This window comes from Neoarius graeffei, chromosome 3 (genome assembly GCF_027579695.1).
Source record: "Neoarius graeffei isolate fNeoGra1 chromosome 3, fNeoGra1.pri, whole genome shotgun sequence".
NCBI lineage: Eukaryota > Metazoa > Chordata > Actinopteri > Siluriformes > Ariidae > Neoarius > Neoarius graeffei.
The window spans coordinates 82,172,621-82,178,958 of record NC_083571.1 but is presented as its reverse complement, the minus strand read 5'-3'; positions in this window follow the sequence as shown (position 1 = coordinate 82,178,958).

Here is a 6,338-nt window from a genome sequence, read left to right as displayed (position 1 = left end):
TTATATATTGTGACAAATAAATTAAAAAAAAGTAAATAGAATTTTTCCATCTGATAAAGCAGTCCCAACTGTGAAAGGATAAACGATACACATTTACAGATAGCTAAGATGTTGATAAATAGCAATTTACAAGAATGTGTTTTGCCCCCAAAACTGTATTTAGACTTTCATTATAAATGTATTTTGAGTAAACAGGGTTTTTTTCAGCTTATGGTAATCATACATACACTACTACAGAAACAGTCGATAGAGATAGATAGAATGTTGAAGAACACTAGAATATTCCTTTAAGAGTCGACTTTTAAAGCTACCCAGAGAGATTTTGTCCATTAGATAACAATAAGGTGGTACTGAACATCCACCCATCAATCCATCCATCCCTCACTCAATCCCCAAGTGTATTTGGCCTAAGAATGGCTTTCCGTTCACTTTCAGCCAGGCTTTCCCAAAATGTCCTTTATTCAGTGGTTCCATCTGCTGGACAAGTCACTGCAAAGTTCTCACATGCCCCTTTTCCACCAAAGCAGTTCCAGGGCTGGTTCGGGGCCAGTGCTTAGTTTGGAACCGGGTTTTCTGTTTCCACTGACAAAGAACTGGCTCTGGGGCCAGAAAAACCGGTTCCAGGCTAGCACCAACTATTTGCTGGGCCAGAGGAAAGAACTGCTTACGTCAGCGGGGGGGCGGAGTTGTTAAGACCAACAACAATAACAAGACTGCGAAAGCTTGCCATTTTTAAACGTCGAGAAGCCGCAGCTGTACAAACGCAAAGTCATCCATTATTATTATTGTTGTTGTTGTTGCTGCTGCTTCTTCCGTGTTGTTTTTGCTTCGATATTCGTGCCAAGGTTTAAGCAAACGTAGCGACGTAACTGACGTATACAGAGACGTAATGACGTATACAGCACTGCGAGCGATGGAAAAGCAAACTGGTTCTCAGCTGGCTCGCAAGTTGAACGAGTTGTGAACCAGCACCGGCTCCAAACCAGCCCTGGAACTGATTTGGTGGAAAAGGGGTAACAGTGTGCTATTATGTTTTGGTGGCTACCTGCTGCAGATGAGAGGCTAATCGGCTACCTTGCAAAAAGTACCAGGTCATGCTGGAGGCCCAAGGCATGGCTGCACATATAAGCCACTCTCTCTGCTCAGAAAAGGCTGAATACTTTAAGCACCTAAGGTTTGCACTGTACCAGATGGAGACTGAGGCACTGGATAATGGTAATATGTAGAAAATGTGTATTGTGACAGTATTTGATGTTAGTTTGTAAATTAGTGGCTGATATGCACCATTCAACTGTGGTATAAATATACATCATATTGTTATTGTGGACAGACTATAGACCCTTTGCACGTGATGTCACGCATCACGTGATAATTTCTCCTGGGGGACAACCAGACACTGTCTTTCCTGTAAGCAAAGCTTAATCTGTCTTAAATAAGACTCATTTTTGTGCTGTTTTTGGTTGTTCCAATCATTCAAATAGAAAAAAAGATAAAAGGTATTACTGTCTCCCTGGAACTTTGTCCTGAACTTCTGATTGCGGCTTATGAACTTGACTTGGGCATTTCTTGAGAAAGGAAATGTCTCTGATCCAGGAGTAGGAGACATTTTTCACAGCAGTAGGAAGAACCCAGTATGCCTTTTTATCTGTAACTGTCAGTGAATTCCTTTGTTTCACTCCAGATTTGATAGCCCACAACAACGATGCTATATGGGAACAGCTCTCTCCAAGGTCTGCCATACAGTCGCAGTGTGCGGCCACGGTCTTGCCATTTTCTTCACTGACAATCCACAGAGTTAAAGGTTTTTTGGTCATCCTTTGCGAGTGGTTAACCTGGAATAGAATATGCAGTAGGTTGTATTCAGTCAGATGACTTTTGCTTGCGAGTTTACTTCCAGTGAATGAAGTGGTGGTCAGGCAAACCGATTTGGCTGCTGTTAGATAAAGAGCTAGTAAAACCATCTCCAACTATTTTCACAATTTATTGGTCAATGCACGCTCAAGATACTTTTAGAAAGTTGATCTTTGCAATGGGATCAATCCTTACACATTAACAAAGAAGGATTTTTCCTATGAGTTGGAAAATTATCCATCTGTTGAGTTCCCTGACATCTCAAGCTACCTGGTGCTGCAGACATCGTTCTACACAGACAAACAGATGAAAATCTGGAAGAACATGGAGGCGTACAACTTGTAATATGTGGCTGGGTTAAAGATCTGGGGATCAAGACACTATAAGATTTTCCCACTTTTATGCACTTAATTAGGAGTTGGTTATATATTTGTCTGATGCATGTTGTAATGGGGGCGGCACGGTGGTGTAGTGGTTAGCGCTGTCGCCTCACAGCAAGAAGGTCCTGGGTTCGAGCCCCGGGGCCGGCGAGGGCCCTTCTGTGCGGAGTTTGCATGTTCTCCCCGTGTCCGCGTGGGTTTCCTCCGGGTGCTCCGGTTTCCCCCACAGTCCAAAGACATGCAGGTTAGGTTAACTGGTGACTCTGAATTGACCATGGGTGTGAATGTGAGTGTGAATGGTTGTCTGTGTGTCAGCCCTGTGATGACCTGGCGACTTGCCCAGGGTGTACCCCGCCTTTCGCCCGTAGTCAGCTGGGATAGGCTCCGGCTTGCCTGCGACCCTGTAGAAGGATAAAGCGGCTACAGATAATGTGATGTGTGATGTGTATGATGTTGTAATGGAAAAAAACATTATTGTTGTTCCTCTTTTTGAATTTATTTACAAAATAGAAAATAAAATTGCAAAAATAAACTTAAGAGTCCATCCAAAATTTCACAGGTTCCACAGGTTGAGTTCAAGTTTGGCTGTGCGAACATCAGTGATTATTTCCACTTGTACCCCTCTACTCCCCTGGCATGAGTCACTGTACAATCTTAAATAGAATTTATTCCCCATTATCCTGTACAGGGACACACTCATGCACTAATGAATGCACACTAAACAATACATTATAAATGCACGATAAATTCCAATATAATTTCAACATCACTGTAGAACAGAATAAATACATTATTTTATAAATCAATATGAATTAATAGCACCTACATACTGGCCCCTAATTGTGTACCTATGGAACAATTACAAACAGAAATACTATAAGGACCCATGGAGATGATCAGCCTGTGGCATTGCTGAGGTGTTATTGAAGTCTAGGTTGCTTTGATAGCGACCTTCAGATCATCTGTATTTATGGGTCGGGTGTTTCTCATCTTCCTCTTGACATTACCCCATAGATTCTCTTTGGGGTTCAGGTCAGGTGAGCTGATTGGCCAATCAAGCACAGCAATATCATGGTCAGCAAACCATTTGGTAGTAGTTTTGACACTGTGGGCAGGAGCTAAGTTCTGCTGGAAAAGGAAATCGGCATCTCCATCAAGCTTGTCAGCAGATGGACGCATGAAGTGCTCTAAAATCTCCTGGTAGATGGCTATGTTGCCTTTGGACTTGATAAAACACAGTGGACCAAAAACAGCAGATAACATGGCACCCTAAATCATCACAGACTGCGGAAACTTCATGATGGACTTCAAACACCTTGGATTCTGTGCCTCTTCACTCTTCCTCCAGACTCTAGGACCTTGATTTCCAAACAAAATACAAAATTTACTTTCATCTGAAAAGAGGACTCTGGACTACTGAGCAACAGTCCAGTTCTTTCTCTTCTTAGCCCAGGTAAGACGCTTCTGATATTGTCTCTGGTTCAGGAGTGGCTTGATATTAGGAATGTGACAGTTGTAGCCCCTTTCCTGAAGACATCTGCGTGTGGTGGCTCTTGATGCACTGCCACCAGCCTCATTTCACTCCTTGTGAAGCTCTCCCAAGTTCTTGAATTGACTTTTCTTGACAATCCTCTTAAGGCTATGGTCATCCCTGTTTCTTGTGCACCTTTTCCAGCCACCCTTTTCAGCAATGACCTTCTGTGGCTTAACCTCCTTGTGGATGGTGTTGATGATCGTCTTCTGAACAACTGTCAAGTCAGCAGTCTTCCCCATGATTGTAGTTGCGTGCTGAACTAGACCGAGAGATACACAGTATTTATGCTGTTTTACTCAAACTCGAAATGAAATATTCTAATAAGTTGAGATACTGGATTTCTGAGTTTCATGAGATATAAGCCATAATCATCAAAATGAAAACAAAAAAGTCTTTAAATTTTTCACTGTACATGTAATGAATATAGATTATATGAAAAAGTTTACCTTTTTGAATGAACACTTTCACTATATTCTAATTTTTTGAGATGCACTAGTATACCACTGATAATGCAATAAAGTTGTTTTCATCTACAGCAGAGGCCTCTAACCTTGTGATGATGTGTGAGCTCACATGCTTCACCTGGGACACAGTTCAGAGCAAGATGTTGGTTTTTCTCTCTGTGATGTTCAGAGGCTCTTTGTGCAAAAGGTTGCAGAACTACTAGAGTCAAGAAATGCATATGCATTGCTTTGCTTCCTTTAGAGTGCTTCACCTGTACAGGCACAATAGAAAACATGCACTTTGTGCAACTCTCCTTATTACCGGCCCCAGAATGCTTACCAGCTCTGACTGACACCTGCACACAACTCACCGGGGCTTTCACCAACTGTTCTGCCTTGACATGTAGTACACTAGGATGGTTTTTCTTGCATAGAAACCATGAGATGTCCTGTGCAGTATTTGCTCACATGTCCAACCTTCATTAAACAGCCAAAACAGACTCAATTCTCTCTTAGGAATGTAAACTTTTCTGTGTGTACCTTATATCCAAATTCAGAGCATGAGTGCAGTCCCCCTTTACAGAACAGACATGAGCTGTCTGGGTTTTTAGGTTCCTGCTGTAGTTAAACTTTTACATTGGTGCCAAACATTGTGAGAGCTGTGAAGAAAAAGCCAAAAACAACAGCCCATGACATCACCACCAACCTCCACAGGGCAGGGGTGAAAGCATCACAATTCATCATTTGAAGAAGACTTCCAGAGAAGAAATATAGAGGCCATACCTCAAGATGCAAGCCACTCATCAGCAGTAAGAATCAGAAAGCTAGATTGGAATTTACAAAGAAATACAGAGTTGAGCTACAAATGTTCTGGAGACAAGATTAACATCCCATTCCAGATTTAGTCCCCCTTTGCTGTTATAATAACCTCCACTCTTCTGCGAAGGCTTTCCACTAGATTTTGCAGCGTGGCTGTGGGGATTTGTGATCATTCAGCCATAAGAGCATTAGTGAGATCAGGCACTGATGTTGGTGAGGAGGTCTGGGGTGCAGTCCGTGTTCCAGTTCATCCCAAATGTGTTCAGTAGGGTTGAGGTCAGGACTCTGTGCAGGATACTCGAGTTCTTCCACTCCAACCTTGGTACACCATGTCTTCATGGAACTCACTTTGTGCACAGGAGCATCGTCATACTGGAACAGGTTTGGGCCTCTTAGCTCCAGTGAAGGGAAACTGTAAAGCTACAGCATATCGGATTGTGTGCTTCTAACTTTGTGGCAACAGTTTGGGGAAGAACCACGTGTGTGTATTGTGCAAAACTGATTCTGTTGCACAGAGGGATGATGTGTGAAGGGTTTTATTAAAAGTGAACTCTGCTTGTTTGCAGACTGAACAGGATGAACATTGTATGTCCAGTGCTATCTTGTGCATATTGTTAATACGAGGACAGGACGCTGTCACTGTCCACAGCAAATACAGTGTTGAAATTATATTCCTTTCCCATTAATTCAATAAACAGTGGTTATGGGATAAAGTTCATAAGAACCTTAAGTACCATATTTACTGTATATTTAAACCAAGACTGGAACACAAAACAAAAAGCTCTAGATTGTGGCCACTAGATGTCTCCAAGTGTCTGTAATGGACTTATTCACATCCCCACCCCCACCACCACCACACACCAAATCAGAAAAAGTTGGGATGGTATGTTGAAATTAAATCTGAAAACAATCTCATCTCATCTCGTTATCTGTAGCCGCTTTATCCTGTTCTACAGGGTCGCAGGCAAGCTGGAGCCTATCCCAGCTGACTACGGGCGAAAGGCGGGGGACACCCTGGACAAGTTGCCAGGTCATCACAGGGCTGACACATAGACACAGACAACCATTCACACCTACGGTCAATTTAGAGTCATCAGTTAACCTAACCTGCATGTCTTTGGACTGTGGAGGAAACCGGAGCACCCGGAGGAAACCCACGCGGACACGGGGAGAACATGCAAACTCCACACAGAAAGGCCCTCGCCGGCCACGGGGCTCGAACCCGGACCTTCTTGCTGTGAGGCGACAGCGCTAACCACTACACCACCGTGCCGCCCGGAGTTTTATGTATCAGACTTTTTTTTTTTTTTA